General features: G+C 20.0%; 1 protein-coding gene across 3 annotated transcripts in view; it reads left to right on the top strand.

Annotated features, from left to right (window-relative positions):
* Positions 1–20,237, top strand: part of Eip75B (Ecdysone-induced protein 75B) — a 329,326-nt gene that overhangs the window by 68,552 nt on the left and 240,537 nt on the right. The window lies entirely within an intron of this gene.

Here is a 20,237-nt window from a genome sequence, read left to right as displayed (position 1 = left end):
AAATTAAATTAAATTAAATTAAATTAAATTAAATTAAATTAAATTAAATTAAATTAAATTAAATTAAATTAAATTAAATTAAATTAAATTAAATTAAATTAAATTAAATTAAATTAAATTAAATTAAATTAAATTAAATTAAATTAAATTAAATTAAATTAAATTAAATTAAATTAAATTAAATTAAATTAAATTAAATTAAATTAAATTAAATTAAATTAAATTAAATTAAATTAAATTAAATTAAATTAAATTAAATTAAATTAAATTAAATTAAATTAAATTAAATTAAATTAAATTAAATTAAATTAAATTAAATTAAATTAAATTAAATTAAATTAAATTAAATTAAATTAAATTATATTAAATTAAATTAATTAAATTAATTAATTAAATTAATTTAATTTAATTTAATTTAATTCAACACATACGGGCACGCATGTAGGAATTAAATTAAATTAATTAATTAAATTAATTTAATTTAATTTAATTTAATTTAATTTAATTTAATTTAATTTAATTTAATTTAATTTAATTTAATTTAATTTAATTTAATTTAATTTAATTTAATTTAATTTAATTTAATTTAATTTAATTTAATTTAATTTAATTTAATTTAATTTAATTTAATTTAATTTAATTTAATTTAATTTAATTTAATTTAATTTAATTTAATTTAATTTAATTTAATTTAATTTAATTTAATTTAATTTAATTTAATTTAATTTAATTTAATTTAATTTAATTTAATTTAATTTAATTTAATTTAATTTAATTTAATTTAATTTAATTTAATTTAATTTAATTTAATTTAATTTAATTTAATTTAATTTAATTTAATTTAATTTAATTTAATTTAATTTAATTTAATTTAATTTAATTTAATTTAATTTAATTTAATTTAATTTAATTTAATTTAATTTAATTTAATTTAATTTAATTTAATTTAATTTAATTTAATTTAATTTAATTTAATTTAATTTAATTTAATTTAATTTAATTTAATTTAATTTAATTTAATTTAATTTAATTTAATTTAATTTAATTTAATTTAATTTAATTTAATTTAATTTAATTTAATTTAATTTAATTTAATTTAATTTAATTTAATTTAATTTAATTTAATTTAATTTAATTTAATTTAATTTAATTTAATTTAATTTAATTTAATTTAATTTAATTTAATTTAATTTAATTTAATTTAATTTAATTTAATTTAATTTAATTTAATTTAATTTAATTTAATTTAATTTAATTTAATTTAATTTAATTTAATTTAATTTAATTTAATTTAATTTAATTTAATTTAATTTAAGTTAATGTAATGTAATGTAATGTAATTTAATTTAATTTAATTTAATTTAATTTAATTTAATTTAATTTAATTTAATTTAATTTAATTTAATTTAATTTAATTTAATTTAATTTAATATAATTTAATTTAATTTAATTTAATTTAATTTAATTAAAATAAAAATAAATATCAGAGATAAATAGAATAAAGAAATAAATATAAACGAACTTAGCAACATTGGGGTTTTTGCCCCCTTTCAACAATTTAAAATTCTGTCAATATTTCTATATGTAAACACAATAAACATTTGAGTAGCTATGACCTTGTCCATTGTATAATATTTCTAACAATTTGACAATTCAACTAATGCATACTCATATTTTTTTTTTCTTTAAACAAACATTCAGTATATTTTGTTTAATTTGGCTGGTTTATCCTTACCTTAGCTCACGACTTTCACTTAATTTGTTTAGCAGCAAGCAAAACGACTGATGACTAGTCTTTGCAAATTATTTATCCATGTATGTGGGTGTGTGTGTGTGTTGTATTTTTTATTTTGCCATTTCTTTTAGATAGAGCTTTTGTTGTTACAATTTATCGCCCTTCAAGGTCATGGTCGTCAAATTCAATTTCCTTATTTGCCATTTTCATGTTAGTTGGTCTCTGTTGCTGTTCTTGTTGATTTTTCTTGGTGTTATTATTTTGTGGTTTGTTGGCAACGTTGTTTGTTTTGTTTTTTTTTTTTTTAAGATGACGTTGTAGAAAATTTCACTTTCAATTTATTTTGCCTTATACAGAGAAAAATAAATTAGCAAAAATGTTTACACTTATAATAAAATTGAATCTATAATGAATGATGAAAAATTCCCTACAAGAGAGGCTTATGAAAATCGAATGAAATTATACCTTTTTTATGAGAGAGTCATAACGAAATTGTCCTTAAAAATGGTTAATGAAAAATTCACTTGAAGAGAGTCCTATTGTTCACTTCAGGAGAGTCTTATCAAATGAAATTATGTTTCTCTTTCTCCCTTTTCTATGAGAAATGCACGATGAAATTATTTTTAAAATGACTGGTGAAAAATTCACCAGCTTCAAGAGAGGCTTATAAAAAATCAAATGGCAACAATCTATCGAACAACAAAATCGGATGACATTCTGACTTCAATTTCATGGAAAAATATCAGATTTCGTGTTCTGATACTAGAGAAACTTTTACCCAATCGAACTTGACAGATTTTCACCACACCACATTTGTTTCAAGATACATGGCTGCTGATATTTCTATGAAATCAATTTTTATTAATTTTATATTATTATTTCTTTTTCTAATTTTTACTATAATATGCACTTATAGTTAAAAGAAAAATAAAATAAAAAGAAACCAAACTAATCATACCAATACTAATACATCTATCTCTCTAGTTGGAAAGATATAAGCAAATAAGGACAAATACCAATGTGGCATTAGAAAAACAAAAAGTCATTTAAATAAAAGTCCTTGGCCTTGTGTGTTCTTCAATGGCCTGACAAATGTTTGTGCCGCACCACCCTAAAAAGGTGGGCGATCCTTCGCTCCTCGGTCTACCCAGCCCAATGACTCATTGAGATTTCATTGTGTTTTTGTAACCTACTGTCGTAGACTTTTAAGTTTAACTATGGCCTATATTGCTTATGTAGAGATGTGTAGCCGGTGAGAGGGGGTATGAGTGACCTACAAAGTACAGATGAAATTGAGAATGGGTGGATTAGTGTGAGTGTGAGAGTGAGTGTATACAAAAATAACCTTAATCGGTTCTTTGTTGGATTTGTTGTAATATATTTTACCGGATTTGACCATGAACAAAGAAATTAGCAATGCCATTACCTTCAAGAGTGGAAGAGAGAAAGAGAGCGAGAGAGAGTAAGAAAAGCTAGACACAGATTTTAAGGACTGAGAGGACTCTGTAACGTTATAACAGTCTCTGTTATAACCTTTTCTGTTATCTGTTATAAACTTTAAGTTGTTTCTCCTTTTTGAAGATGGCTTTGAGTAGGACTGTGTTGTTTTTCATTTAACTAAAATTGTTTCTAGGTTCTGGTAAAAATATCCTTAAAAGATAACAGAATTGTTTTCCATCTACATCTATATTTACACACAAGGAAATGTTACGAATAACTTATCATTAACCAATTGGGCCCATCGAAACCATTCTTCTGATTCTAGAAATCAAATAAAAAAAAATCTACAGAAATACAATTTTGACAACATTTTGTATAGAAATACAATTTTGACAAAATTTTCTATTGTTCAAAAAATTTCTAAAGAAAAAAAATTTTGATTAATTTTATTATTATTTTTTATTATATTATTATATTTCAATAGAAAGTTTTATCAAAATTTTAATTCTATAGAAAATTGTGTCAAAATTTTATTTTATATAGAAAATTTTGTCAAAATTTTATTTTTATAGAAAAATTATGTCAAAATTTTAATTCTATAGAAAATTTTGTAAAAATTTTATTTTGTATAGAAAATTTTGTCAAAATTTTATTTTTATAGAAAAATTATGTCAAAATTTTATTTTTATAGAAAAATTAGGTCAAAATTTTATTTCTATAGACAAATTTGGTCAATTTTTTTTTGGAAAATTTTATCAAAATTTTATTTCTATAGAAAATTTTTTTTTTTTTTTGTAGAAATTTTGTCAAAATTGTGTTTTATAGAAAATTTTGTCAAAATTTGTTCAAAATTTTATTTTTATAGAAAATTTTGTCAATATTTTATTTATATAGAAATTTTCTAATATTTTTTATTAAAAATTTTGCCAAAATTTTGTTTTATAGAAAATTTTGTCAAAATTTTATTTCTATAGAAAATTTTTTAAAAATTTTATTTCTATAGAAAATTTTGTCAAAATTTTATTTTTATAGAAAAATGTGGTCAAAATTTTATTTCTATAGAAAATTTTGTAAAAATTGTATTTCTATAGAAAATTTTTAATTTTTTTTATAGAAAATGTTTTATAGAAAATGTTGTCAAAATTTTATTTCTATAGAAAATTTTGTCAAAATTTTATTTTTATAGAAAAGTAATGTCAAAATTTTATTTTTATAGAAAAATTATGTCACAATTTTATTTCTATAGAAAATTTTGTCAAAATTTTATTTCTATAGAAAATGTTGTCAAAATTTTATTTTTATAGAAAAATTATGTCAACATTTTAATTCTATAGAAAATTTTGTAAAAATTTTATTTTGTATAGAAAATTTTGTCAAATTTTTATTTTTATAGAAAAATTATGTCAAAATTTTATTTTTATAGAAAAATTAGGTCAAAATTTTATTTCTATAGACAAATTTGGTCAATTTTTTTATGGAAAATTTTATCAACATTTTATTTCTATAGAAAATTTTTATTTTTTTTTTTTTGTAGAAATTTTGTCAAAATTGTGTTTTATAGAAAATTTTGTCAAAATTTGTTCAAAATTTTATTTTTATATAAAATTTTGTCAATATTTTATTTATATAGAAATTTTCTAATATTTTTTATTAAAAATTTTGCCAAAATTTTGTTTTATAGAAAATTTTGTCAAAATTTTATTTCTATAGAAAATTTTTTCAAAATTTTATTTCTATAGAAATTTTGTCAAAATTTTATTTTTATAGAAAAATGTGGTCAAAATTTTATTTCTATAGAAAATTTTGTAAAAATTGTATTTCTATAGAAAATTTTTAATTTTTTTTATAGAAAATTTTGTGAAAATTTTGTTTTATAGAAAATGTTGTCAAAATTTTATTTCTATAGAAAATTTTGTCAAAATTTTATTTCTATAGAAAATTTTGTCAAAATTTTATTTCTATAGAAAATTTTGTCAAAATTTTATTTTTATAGAAAAGTAATGTCAAAATTTTATTTTTGTAGAAAAATTATGTCACAATTTTATTTTTATAGAAAAATTATGTCAAAAGTTTATTTCAATAGAAAAGTTTTTCAAAATTTTATTTCAATAGAAAATTTTTTCAAAATTCTATTTTTCTATAGAAAAATTTGTCAAAATTTTATTTCTATAGAAACTTTTGTCAAAATTTTATTTCTATATAACATTTTGTTAAAATTTGATTTCAATAGAAAAATTTGTCAAAGTTTTATATCTATAGAAAATTTTGTTAGATTTCAATAGAAAAATTTGTCAAAATTTTATTTCTAAGGAAAATTTTGTTAAAATTTTATTTCAACAGAAAATTTTGCAAAATTTTATTTCTAAAGAAAATTTTGTTACAACTTTATTTCTATAGAAAATTTTGTCAAAATTTCGTTTTGTAGAAAAATTTGTCATAACTTTATTTCTATAGAAAATTTTGTCAAAATTTCATTTCTATAGAAAATTTTCAAAATTTTATTTCTGTAGAAAATTTTGCCAAAATTTAATTTTTATAGAAATATTTTGTCAAAATTTTATTTCTATAGAAAATTTTCAAAATTTTATTTCTGTAGAAAATTTTGCCAAAATTTAATTTTTATAGAAATATTTTGTCAAAATTTTATTTCTATAGAAAATTTTTAATTTTTTTTATTGAAAATTTTGTCAACATTTTGTTTTCTAGAAAATTTTGTCAAAATTTTATTTTTGTAGAAAAATTATGTCAAAGTTTATTTCAATAGAAAATTTTGTCAAAATTTTATTTCAATAGGAATTTTTTTCAAAATTTTATTTTTCTATAGAAAAATTTGTCAAAATTTTATTTCTATAGAAAATTTTGTCAAAATTTCGTTTTATAGAAAATTTTCTCAAAACATTATTTCTATAGAAAATTTTGTTAAAATTTTATTTCAACAGAAAATGTTGTCAAACTTTTATTTCTATAGAAAATTTTTAATTTTTTTTTATTGAAAATTTTGTCAACATTTTGTTTTCTAGAAAATTTTGTCAAAATTTTATTTTTGTAGAAAAATTATGTCAAAGTTTATTTCAATAGAAAATTTTGTCAAAATTTTATTTCAATAGGAAATTTTTTCAAAATTTTATTTTTCTATAGAAAAATTTGTCAAAATTTTATTTCTATAGAAAATTTTGTAAAAATTTGATTTCTATAGAAAATTTGGTAAAATTTTATTTCTATAGAAAATTTTGTAAAATTTTGATTGAAGAATATCTCAGTTTATCGCATAACCGATTTTCGTCGATTTTTTATCCCCCACCGCAGGTACCATATGGTAACACTACATCCAATAGATATATGCTTGCATGGTTTGACATGCTTTCTGGCGTTAACGACTGACATTGAACATGAAATTTTTCTGAAGGTTTGTCTTGTAGCTGTAGATTTCTTGCTTCTATTAAACGTTTACAGTGATGCCCTTTGCTTCTTACACCATCACCTCGCCGGCATCGTCGTCATAAACGTTCTCGGTCATGTTCAATTTCAATTTAATTTTGTGTGTTTTGCTACCTTCTTCTTAATGGTTGTGGCTGCTGCTACAGCGGCAATGGCATTGAATATAGTTTTCCCGGTCATAACCGTAGATTTTACATGTACATGTGAGGTGATGCCCATAGAGTCTGAGAGAGAGAGAGAGAGAGTTGAGGAGAGAAGACAAGGTCTTATATGGCCATCGGAAGAGCTTATGTTGTTGCACACACGTCGTTGAGTCTACGAGTTAACATCACGTCACGATGTCTCTATGAATATTTTGGCAAAGCTAAGACATTTTTGTTTTTAATTTTTTTTTTCTACAATACAATGGGCGTAGCAAGAAGAGTGGATCGACCAATAAAATTTAGATTTTTCATAGGGTTTTCATACTTTTAGCTTTTCCATAAATTCCTTTCAGTCTATGGATTTGTCTTTTTTTTTAATTTTAGATAATGGCTTAGCTCCCTTTTTGATAGTGGCTTACCTCCCTTCTCTTCCCGAAAAACAATTTTCCGAGTTACACCCATGAATTTTAGTGTGGGGATAGGTGGATGAATGTTTATAGTTTTTGGTTTTTTTATGTTTTGTTTTTGTGTTGGGTTCAGGGACACCGGCTTTGATATAATGGTGAGGTTTTACATATTCCATTCCCATGCATTTACCATCTCTCTTTTTCCTTTGCTCTCTTTGTGACTTTGTATCTCTTGAAGGTTAATCGTATGCCTTCCTATTTGTCTATGAAAATTGAGACAAAATTTATAATAACATGACGGTGCTGCCATACATCTCTTGGTAGCCTAGAAAATTTACCATTTATTGCAAGGTCAAGGCTAAATTACTTGACATTTATTGCAAGGTAAACTAATAATTGTTGAGCCTTAATTCAAAGGAGATATACGGATTGCAGAGACATTACAAGTATGTGTGATTGTGTAAGAGAGAGAGAGAGAGAGAGAGAGGGAAAGAGAGAAATGAAGAGAAAGTAATCATTTACTATACCCATCACAATCGGCTTTACTGTGATCGGTATGATGGGTTGACTAAATACTAAATCACAAATTTTGCAACAATAAAATAGATATAAAATTTTGCAAAAATCTTATAGCAATAAAATTTTATAAAAATTTTCTATAGAAATGAAATTTTACCAAAAATTTTGACAGAATTCTCTTAAAAATAAAATTTTGAGAAAATTTTCCATAGAAATAAAATTTTGTAAAAATTTTCTATAGAAATAAAATTTTGTGAAAGTTTTCTATCAACATGAAGCTTTGCACAAATTTTCGTACAGAAATAAAATTTTGCAAAAAAAAAAAATTAGAAAATTTTTCCAAAATGTTATTTCTACTGAAAATTTTTGCAAAATTTTATTTCTATTAAAATTTTTTGCAATCTTGTATTTCTATAGGAAATTTTGTCAAAATTTTAATTTCTATAGAAAATTTTGTCAAAATTTTATTTCTATAGAAAATTTTTGAAATTTATTTTTTATAGAACATTTTGTTAAAATTTTATTTCTATAGAAAATTTTGTCAAAATTTTATTTCTATAGAAATTTTGTCAAAATTTTATTTCTATAGAAATTTTGTCAAAATTTTATTTCTATCGTAAATTTTGTCAAAATTTTAGTTCATTAGAAAATTTTAGTTCATTAGAAAATTTTGTTAAAGATTTTTTTTTTGTATAAACAATTTTGTCAAAATTTTCTATAGAAATAAAATTTTGTGAAAGTCTTCTATCAACATGAAGCTTTGCACAAATTTTCGTATAGCAATAAAATTTTGCAAAAAAAAATTAGAAAATTTTTCCAAAATTTTATTTCTACTGAAAATTTTTGCAAAATTTTATTTCTATACGAAATTTTGTCAAAATTTTAATATCTATAGAAAATTTTGTCAAAATTTTATTTCTATAGAAAATTTTTGAAATTTATTTTTTATAGAAAATTTTGTTAAAATTTTATTTCTATAGCAAATTTTGTCAAAATTTTATTTCTATAGAAATTTTGTCAAAATTTTATTTCTATCGTAAATTTTGTCAAAATTTTAGTTCATTAGAAAATTTTGTTAAAGATTTTTTTTATATAAAATTGTTTGTCAAAATTTTCTATAGAAATAACATTTTGTGATAGTTTTCTATCAACATGAAGCTTTGCACAAATTTTCGTATAGAAATAAAATTTTGCAAAAAAAAAAAAAATAGAAAATTTTTCCAAAATTTTATTTCTACTGAAAATTTTTACAAAATTTTATTTCTATTAAAATTTTTTGCAAACTTGTATTTCTATAGTAAATTTTGTCAAAATTTTAATATCTATAGAAAATTTTGTCAAAATTTTATTTCTATAGAAAATTTTTGAAATTTACTTTTTAAAGAAAATTTTTTTAAAATTTTATTTCTATAGAAAATTTTGTCAAAATTTTATTTCTATAGAAATTTTGTCAAAATTTTATTTCTATAGAAAATTTTGTCAAAATTTTATTTCTATAGAAAATTTTGTCAAAATTTTATTTCATAGAAAATTTTGTTAAAGATTTTTTTTATATAAAATTGTTTGTCAAAATTTTATTTCATTAGTAAATTTTGTTAACAATTTTATTTCATTAGAAAATTTTGTTAGCAATTTTTTTCTATAAAAAATTTTGTCAAAATTTTATTTCTATAGACAGTTTTGCCATAATTGTATTTCTTAAGAAAATGTTTCAAAAATTTTATTTCTTTTGAAAATTTATGCAAAATTTTATTTCTATTAAAAATGTTTGCAAAGTTGTATTTCTATAGAAAATTTTGTCAAAACTTTAATACCTATAGAAAATTTTGTCAAAATTTTATTTCTGTCGTAAATTTTTCAAAATTTTAGTTCATTAGAAAGTTTTGTTAGAGATTTTTTTCTATTAAAAATTTTGTCAAAATTTTATTTCATTAGAAAATTTTGTTAAACATTTTTTTCTATAAAACATTTTGTCAACATTTTATTTCTATAGACAGTTTTGTCAAAATTTTATTTTTTTAGAAAATTTTTGCAAACTTGTATTTCTATAGGAAATTTTATCAAAAAAAATTTTAAATCTATAGAAAATTTTGTCACAATTTGATTTCTATAGAAAATTTTTGAAATTTATTTTTTTATAAAAAATGTCAAAATTTTATTTGATTAGAAATTTTTTTTAAACATTTTTTTCTATAAAAATTTTTGTCAAAATTTTATTTCATTAGAAAATTTTGTTAAGTTTTTTCTATAAAAAATTTTGTCAAAATTTCATTTCTATAGACAGTTTTGTCAAAATTGTATTTCTTTAGAAATTTTTTCAAAAATTTTATTTCTGTTGAAAATTTGTGCAAAATTTTATTTCTAATAAAAATTTTTGCAAAGTTGTATTTCTATAGAAAATTTTGTCATAATTTTATTTCTATAGAAAATTTTTTAAATTTATTTTTTTATAAAAAATTTTGTCAAAATTTTAGTTCATTAGAAAATTTTGTCAAAAATTTAGTTCATTAGAAAAGTTTGTTAAAAGATTTTTTTCTATAAAAATTTTTGTCAAAAGTTTATTTCGTTAGAAAATTTTGTTAACCATTTTTTTCTATAAAAAAATTTGTCAAAATTTTATTTCTATAGACAGTTTTGTCAAAATTGTATTTCGCTAGAAAATTTTTCAAAAATTTTATTTCTATTGAAAATTTATGCAAAATTTTATTTCTATTAAAAATTTTTGCAAACTTGTATTTCTATAAGAAATTTTTTCAAAATTTTAATACCTATAGAAAATTTTGTTAAAATTTTATTTCTATCGTAAATTTTGTCAAAGTTTTATTTCTATAGAAAAATTTGTCAAAATTTTAGTTTTTTTTCAAAAATTTTATTTCTATTGAAAATTTATCCAAAATTTTATTTCTGTTAAAAATGTTTGCAAAGTTGTATTTCTATATTAAATTTTGTCAAAAATTTAATACCTATAGAAAATTTTGTCAAAATTTTAATACCTATAGAAAATTTTGTCAAAATTTTATTTCTATAGAAAAATTTGTCAAAATTTTAGTTCATTAGAAAAGTTTGTTAAAGATTTTTTTCTATAAAATTTTTTGTCAAAATTAGAAAATTTTGTTAACCATTTTTTTCTATAAAAATTTTTGTCATAATTTTATTTCTATAGACAGTTTTGTCAAAATTGTATTTTTTTAGAAAATTTTTCAAAAATTTTATTTCTATTGAAAATTTATGCAAAATTTTATTTCTATTAAAAATTTTTGCAAAGTTGTATTTCTATAAGAAATTTTGTCAAAATTTTAATACCTATAGAAAATTTTGTTAAAATTTTATTTCTATCGTAAATTTTGTCAAAGTTTTATTTCTATAGAAAAATTTGTCAAAATTTTAGTTTTTTTCAAAAATTTTATTTCTATTGAAAATTTATCCAAAATTTTATTTCTGTTAAAAATGTTTGCAAAGTTGTATTTCTATAGGAAATTTTGTCAAAATTTTAATACCTATAGAAAATTTTGTCAAAATTTTATTTCTATAGAAAATTTTGTCAAAATTTTAGTTCATTAGAAAAGTTTGTTAAAGATTTTTTTCTATAAAAATTTTTGTCAAAATTAGAAAATTTTGTTAACCATTTTTTCTATAAAAAATTTTGTCAAAATTTTATTTCTATAGACAGTTTTGTCAAAATTGTATTTCTTTAGATAATTTTTCAAAAATGTTATTTCTATTAAAAATTTTTGCAAACTTGTATTTGTATAGGAAATTTTTTCAAAATTTTAATATCAATAGAAAATTTCTCCAAACTTTATTTCTATTAAAAATTTTTGCAAACTTGTATTTCTATAGGAAATTTTGTCAAAATTTTAATATCTATAGAAAATTTTGTCAAAATTGTATTTCTATTGAAAATTTTTACAAAATTTTATTTCTAAAATTTTTTTTAATCATATTTCTACAGGAAATTTCTCCAAAATTTTATATCTATAGAAAATTTTAGCACATATTTCTTTCTATAAAAAAAATTGTGTACAATTTTATTTCTATTAAACATTTTCTTAAAATTTCATTTCTATAGAAATTTTTGGAAAAAATTTATTTTTGTAGAAAATTTTCTCAATAAAATTATGACAACATTTTCTATAAAATAATTCCAAATGAAATTTTGCAAATATTTTCTAAAGAAATAAAATTTTTCTAACATTTTCCATAGATATAAAATTTTATAAAAAATTGCTGAAGGGAAAAAATTTTCCACAGAAAAAAATTTTTTATAGAAATAAAAGTTTGACAAAATGATCTATAGGAATAAAATTTTGACAAAATGTTTACAGCAATAAAATTTGGCAACCTTTTCTGTAGACATAAAATGTTGGCAAATTTTTTATAAAAATAAAATTTTGCAAAAACTTTCTATAGAAATAAAATTTTACCAAAAAAATTCTATAGAAATTAAACGTTGCAAAAATTTTCTATAGAAATAAAATTTCGAGTAAATTTTCTATGGTAATGAGAAATAAAAAATAGCAGAAATTTGCTATAGAAAAAAATTTGCAAAAATTTTCTATTGAAATAAAATTTCGCAAAAACTTTCTATAGAAATAAAATTTTTACAAAAACTTTCTATAGAAATAAAATTTTCGCAAAAATTTTCTACAATTTTCTATTGGTATAAAATTTTGACAGAATTTTCGATAGAACTAAATTTCTTTTGAGTGTATAACAAAATACATACATATTTGTATTTCAAGAAAATAAAATCGTAAAAAAATAATTTCATTTGCCAAAAACCAAAAAAAAACTCTCGTACAAATTATATCATCTGTTTTGCGGAACAAAGTAACGTTGGAAGGTTGAATAAAAAAAAACAATTGAACTAGGCGAGCACATGCACATACACAAGCAGGCATTCAAACAAACACCAATAATTCTCCCCATTATATCCCCCCACTCCCTTCCAAAAACGAACCCATCACAAACCAAAACAAATTCATATAAAAAAAAAAACAACAAAAACAAAATATATACTAATAAAAAAAACAAAAAACAGCACACAATATTGTGATGGTCAAGGTCGACTGCTGCGCATTTCTGATTACTGTGTGTTATTCTAGCCATACATATACACATACACAAAAATCCCATATGGAAATGAAGGGGGACAAAATGGATCTCAGCAAACGCCGGTTTGTATAACAGAATCGAGTGAATCGAGCGTATGTCGTTTCTACCATAAGTCAAGATGACAAATAGCCCAAACTAATTTTCCTGTATTTTAAATATTCCATACGTAGCAGGGATGGAAAATACAATTTTTAAGAAAGTACAAAAAAGGTATTTTTTGAGCGGAAAGGTACTTTTTACTAAATTTCTACAAAAATTTCACTGGAAGATTATTGTCAAGAGACTGAATTTTAAAGAAAATAAAATTTTGACAAAATTTTCTATATAAATAAAATTTTGCAAAAATTTTCTATATAAATAAAATTTTGCAAAAATTTTCTATAGAAATAAAATTTTGCAAAAATTTCCTATAGAAATAAAATTTTTACAAAATTTTCAATTGAAATAAAATTTTGACAAAATTTTCTATAAAAATAAAATTTTGCAAACATTCTATATAGAAATAAAATTTTGACAACATTTTCTACCGAAATAAAAAATCGATAATATAGAATCGCATTCTTTTTTCGACTAAAACATTCTTGAAGTTCAATAATATCCTCTTTTTGACTATGTCTTTTACAAAATCGAGATTTTCTTCCCACATGAACATGTCTGTTTTGCCATATTTGTAAAAGACTATTAGCAAATAAGGTTGATAAAAACTTTCTCAAAATATTAAAATATTTTGTCAAAGCCATTGTACCATAAATATCGACTCAAAAATGTCTACACAAAAGGTACTAAATCCTTCTCGGGGGTACTACGGTACTGACCGGGGTGAAAAAGTATTGAAAAAAGTACTATAGTACTGCATTTTCCATCCCTGATACGTAGCAACAAACAATCCACAATTCAGAGAATTTGCATGGTTGTTCTCTTCAAATATGGATCTCTTTCAATAATGTTTGGGACTATGTTATTTACCATATGGTGAGGGAGATGAGAACTGCAAACTTATTTCTCACTGTTATCTACATTAACTACATTCAAAGAGAATGAGCGAATTTTCTATTTCATACTCTTCTTTGCAATTAAAGAGTGTGCGTGATATGTGAGTTTATATGGTTTTTCGAGATTGCTTGAAAACAGTTCCCTTCATCAATAATGTATGTTACACACTGACTACTGTTTAGTATAGAAAGTAATCTGTATGTTCCAATGTATACTAGACTGACACAAAGTAATCTATAAGGAAGCATTATACACAGAAAAAAAAAACTATTACCAATATTTTTCGAATTAAAATTTGAAGTGATTTAAAAAATAAAAATGCATTTAGGTACCTATTACAACTATGGGTAATAGGTAACGGCCATGTAAAGTTTCTAATATCTATGGACTTTGAAATACTTGTTGTTTCTAAGAACTTCCGTAGTATCCACTCGATTTCTCCCTCAAGAGAGTAGATCAATATGTGTAATAGGTAGCTGTGATGTAATGAAGTTTGTTATAGGTATGTTATCTAGTTTAGGTTAAGAAAATGTTCATCAATTTTATTTATAAGATTATTATGTCTCTCTGATATCTTTACTAATTACAAAAAATGTCCACCTTTCTTTTCAGGTATGTATTGGTGATTTTTAAATTCAATTTCTTTCAATTTACCATGTAAGTTAATATCAACACAAAGCACCCAAAAAGCCCTTCACAACTTTTGAAGCATTGAGAAATATTCCATCAACCTTCTGTGTTTCACCATAAAACAGAGATTAACTTCGTCGTCCCCTCCAGACCTCATACCAAGGTCTTGGCCTTAGCCTTGGTATACTTTAACCTTAACATTGCTGATAAATACAAAAACAATTTTACATAAAGTTTTCTTGTTGCCAGGACCTTTGTAAAGGATATAATGCTTCATTTGCCTCCCTTCGCCAAAAGCAAGGTCGCCTTTTGTGTATATATAGGCGCAGTAGAAATTACATCCTCTAAGATGGACTGCAACAGTTGTTGGTTACCGGTTATCGGCAATTTTTCCATTCGTTATTAGCAACTTGTAGGATTTTTTTGTTGTTGTTTACTTTAGTTCAGTTTACAGTTTTCTACATCACACAAAAGTAATGTTATGCATTAGAGTGAGAACAAAGAGAAAGTTGGGCCTAATAAAGAGGGCATTTATGTTATTGTAGCCGTGATGGAGTAATGAAAGAGAAATGAGTACGAAATAATGTCATAGAGCAAGAAATCTGTATGCATCTTAAGTGAACTTAACAGTGCTGTTATTTGTCTACACTGAAACAAACAGTGAACCCTCTAGGAAGAAAACTTTTGTTTAATTTTAGAAAATTTTGAATATTTTTAGAAAATTTTAACTAAACAGTATTACAAACACTGGCATCACGCCAATATCACAAAAATAAGTAAATATTTTTCGACGAATTCAAGAAAATTTAGTAGACATAAATAATTTGTTTCACTTGATAAAGAAAATTTTGTAGTTTGAAGAAAAAAAATGGGAGTTCAAAATGACAAGAATGTCTTTAGTGACATACGAAGTTCATGATGGATGCATTTGTAGTAAAATTTACAAATTTAAAGAAATAATGAACTATTTTGTGAAAAATACGAATTTAGTAAATCTTTATCTTAATTTGTGTACTATTTTTCACATTGTTTAGTTAATTTAACTATCGTACTCAAAAAAAAAATATTAGAGTAAATGAAATTTTCACCAAATATAATAATTTCATGAACTAAAATAAAGTTAAATTTGCTTTAGTGAAATAGAGAGTTCACTTTTTTTGAGTGCACAGAGCACATACATTACACTCACGTGAGTTTACAATTTCTCTTTGTAGGAAAAGAGTTGACATACAAATTTTGTCAAAATTTTATTTCTATATTTTTTTTGCAAATTTATTTTCTATAGAAAATTTTTGCAAAATTTTATTTCTATAGAAAATTTTTGCAAAATTTTATTTCTATAGAAAATTTTTGCAAAATTTTATTTCTATAGGTAATTTTGTCCAAATTCTATTTCTATAGAAAATTTTTGAAAAATTTTATTTCTATAGACATTTTTATCAAAATTATATTTCTATAGATAATTTTGTCAAAATTTTATTTCTATAGAAAATTTTCTCAAAATTTTATTTTCATAGAACATTTTTGGCAAAATTTTATTTCTATAGAACATTTTTGGCAACATTTATTTCTATAGAAAAATTTTGCCAAAATTATATTTCTATAGAAAAATTTTTGGCAAAATTTTATTTCTATAGAAAATTTTTGCAAAATTTTATTTCGATAAAACATTTTTGCAAAATTTTATTTCTATAGAAAATTTTTGCAAAATTTTATTTCTATAGAAAATTTTTGCAAAATTTTATTTCTATAGAAAATTTTTGCAAAATTTTATTTCTATAGAAAATTTTAGCAAAATTTTAATTTTATATAAAATTTTTGTCAAAATTTTATTTCTATAGAAAATTTTTGCAAAATTTTATTTCTATAAAAATTTTCTTAAAATGTTATTTCTATAGAAGATTTTGTCAGAATTTTATTTCTGTAGAAAATATTTGCAAAAAAATTATTTTTATAGATAATTTTGTCAAAATTGTATTTTTATAGAAAATTTTCTCAAAATATTATTTCCATAGAACAATTTTGGCAAAATTTTATTTCTATGGAACAATTTTTCACAATTTTGTCAAAGTTTTATTTCTATAGACAATTTTTGAAAATTCTAGTTCTTTAGAAAATTTTGTCCAAATTTTATTTCTAAATTTTCTAAAATTTTTGTCAAAATTTTATTTCTATAGAATGATGTGTCAAAATTTTATTTCTATAGAAAATTTTGGCAAAAGTTGATTTCGATAAAAACATTTTTGCAAAATTTTATTTCCATAGAAAATTTTTGCAAAATTTAATTTCTATAGAAAATTTTTGCAAAATTTAATTTCAGTAGAAAATTTTGTCAAAATTTTATTTCGATAAAACATTTTTGCAACATTTTATTTCTATAGAAAATTTTTGCAAAATTTTATTTCTATAAAAAATTTTTCCAAAATGTTATTTCTATAGAAGATTTTGTCAAAATTTTATTTCTATAGAGAATTTTTGCAAAATGTTATTTCTATAAAAAAAATTTGCAGAATTGTATTTCTATAGACAATTTTCCCATTTATATTTCTATACAAAATTTTTGCAAATTCGATTTCTATAGAAAATTTTGGCAAAATTTTATTTCTATAGAACATTTTTGGCAACATTTATTTCTATAGAAAAATTTTGCTAAAATTTTATTTCTATAGAAAAAGTTTTGGCAACATTTTATTTCTATAGAAAATTTTTGCAAAATTTTATTTCGATAAAACATTTTTGCAAAATTTGTTATTATGTTATTTTTTTTTTGTCAAAATTTTATTTCTATAAAAAATTTTCTCAAAATGTTATTTCTATAGAACATTTTTGGCAAAATTTTATTTCTATGGAACAATTTTTCACAATTTTGTCAAAGTTTTATTTCTATAGACAATTTTTGAAAATTCTATTTCTTTAGAAAATTTTGTCCAAATTTTATTTCTAAATTTTCTAAAATTTTTGTCAACATTTTATTTCTATAGAATATGTTTGCAAAATTTAATTTCAATAGAAAATTTTGTCAAAATTTTAATTTTATAGAAAATTTTTGTCAAAATTTAATTTCTATAGAAAATTTTGTCAAAATTTTAATTTTATAGAAAATTTTTGTCAAAATTTATTTCTAAAATTTTTGTCAAAATTTTATTTCTATAGAAAATTTTGTCAAAATTTTATTTCTATAGAAAATTTTCTCAAAATATTATTTCTATAGAACATTTTTGGCAAAATTTATTTCTATAGAAAATTTTTGGCAAAATTTTATTTCTATGGAACAATTTTTCACAATTTTGTCAAAGTTTTATTTCTATAGACAATTTTTGAAAATTCTATTTCTTTAGAAAATTTTGTCCAAATTTTATTTCTAAATTTTCTAAAATTTTTGTCAAAATTTTATTTCTATAGAAAATTTTGTCAAAATTTTATTTCGATAAAACATTTTTGCAACATTTTATTTCTATAGAAAATGTTTGTAAAATTTAATTTCAATAGAAAATTTTGTCAAAATTTTAATTTTATAGAAAATTTTTGTCAAAATTTAATTTCTATAGAAAATTTTGTCAAAATTTTATTTCGATAAAACATTTTTGCAACATTTTATTTCTATAGAATATGTTTGCAAAATTTAATTTCAATAGAAATTTTTGTCAAAATTTTAATTTTATAGAAAATTTTTGTCAAAATTTAATTTCTATAGAAAATTTTGTCAAAATTTTAATTTTATAGAAAATTTTTGTCAAAATTTATTTCTAAAATTTTTGTCAAAATTTTATTTCTATAGAAAATTTTGTCAAAATTTTATTTCGATAAAAAATTTGGCAACATTTTATTTCTATAGAAAATTTTTGTAAAATTTAATTTCAATAGAAAATTTTGTCAAAATTTTAATTTTATAGAAAATTTTTGTCAAAATTTAATTTCTATAGAAAATTTTGTCAAAATTTTAATTTTATAGAAAATTTTTGTCAAAATTTATTTCTATAGAAAATTTTTGGCAAAATTTATTTCTATAGAAAATTTTTGGCAAAATTTTATTTCTATGGAACAATTTTTCACAATTTTGTCAAAGTTTTATTTCTATAGACAATTTTTGAAAATTCTATTTCTTTAGAAAATTTTGTCCAAATTTTATTTCTAAATTTTCTAAAATTTTTGTCAAAATTTTATTTCTATAGAAAATTTTGTCAAAATTTTGTTTCGATAAAACATTTTTGCAGCATTTTATTTCTATAGAAAATTTTTTCAAAATTTAATTTCAATAGAAAATTTTGTCAAAATTTTAATTTTATAGAACATTTTTGTCAAAATTTTATTTCCATAGAGAATTTTTGCAAAATGTTATTTATATAAAAAATTTGCTCGAAATGTAATTTCTATAGAAGATTTTGTCAAAATTTTATTTCTATAGAAAATATTTGCAAAAAAATTATTTTTATAGAGAATTTTTGCAGAATTTTATTTCTATAGAAAATTTTCTCAAAATTATATTTCTATACAAAATTTTTGCAAAATTCGATTTCTATAGAAAATCTTGTCAAAATTTTATTTCTATAGAAAAGTTTTGCTAAATTTTATTTCTATAGAAAATTTTGTCAAAATATTATTTCTATGGAAAGGTTTTGCTAAATTTTATTTCTATAGAAAATTTTGTCAAAATTTTATTTCTAAATTTTCTAAAATGTTTGTAAAAATTTTATTTCTATAGAAAATGTTTGCTAAATTTTATTTCTATAAAAAAAAATTTTTCTCAAAATGTCATTTCTATAGAAGATTTTGTCAAAATTTTATTTCTATAGAAAATATTTGCAAAATTTTATTTCTATGGAAAATGTTTGCAAAATTTTATTTCTACATTTTTATCAAAGTTATATTTCTATAGATAATTTTGTCAAAATTTTATTTCTATAGAAAATTTTGTCAAAATTTTATTTCTATAGAACATTTTTGGCAAAATTTATTTCTATAGAAAATTTTTGCAAAATTTTATTTCTATGGAACAATTTTTCACAATTTTGTTAAAGTTTTATTTCTATAGACAATTTTTGAAAATTCTATGTTTTTAGAAAATTTTGTCCAAATTTTATTTCTAAATTTTCTAAAATTTGGTCAAAATTTTATTTCTATAGAAATTTTTGTTAAAATTTTATTTCGGTAAAACATTTTTGCAAAATTTTATTTCTATAGACAATTTTTGCAAAATTTAACTTCAATAGAAAATTTTGTCAAAATTTTATTTCTATAAAATGATTTGTCAAAATTTTATTTCTATAGAAAATTTTGTCAAAATTTTATTTCGATAAAACATTATTGCAAAATTTTATTTCTATAGAAAATTTTTGCAAAATTTTATTTCTATAAAAAATTTTCCCAAAATGTTATTTCTATAGAAGATTTTGTCAAAATTTTATTTCTATAGAGAATTTTTGCAAAATGTTATTTCAATAAGAAATTTTGCAGAATTGTATTTCTATAGAAAATTTTCCCAAAATTTCTAAAAAAAATTCTATACAAAATTTTTGCAAATTCGATTTCTATAGGAAATTTTGTCAAAATTTTATTTTTATGGAAAAGTTTTGCTAAATTTTATTTCTATAGAAAATTTAGACAAAGTTTTATCTCTATAAAAAATTTTTGCAAACTTTTATTTCTATAGATTTTTTTGTTTTCTATAGAATCGTATTCGCAATTGATTATAATTTAAGTGCCGTGTAGGTAAATAACAGCACTGTTAAGTTTACATGAGACGTCTCTGCATTCTATAGGCTATGTGTGTATGGTTTTAATGCATGTGGTTGGCACAGGGTGTTCAATTGCAGTTAT

Source organism: Haematobia irritans, chromosome 4 (genome assembly GCF_050003625.1).
Source record: "Haematobia irritans isolate KBUSLIRL chromosome 4, ASM5000362v1, whole genome shotgun sequence".
Classification (NCBI taxonomy): domain Eukaryota; kingdom Metazoa; phylum Arthropoda; class Insecta; order Diptera; family Muscidae; genus Haematobia; species Haematobia irritans.
Note: the sequence above shows the minus strand (reverse complement) of the source record. Positions and strands in the feature narration are given on the sequence as shown.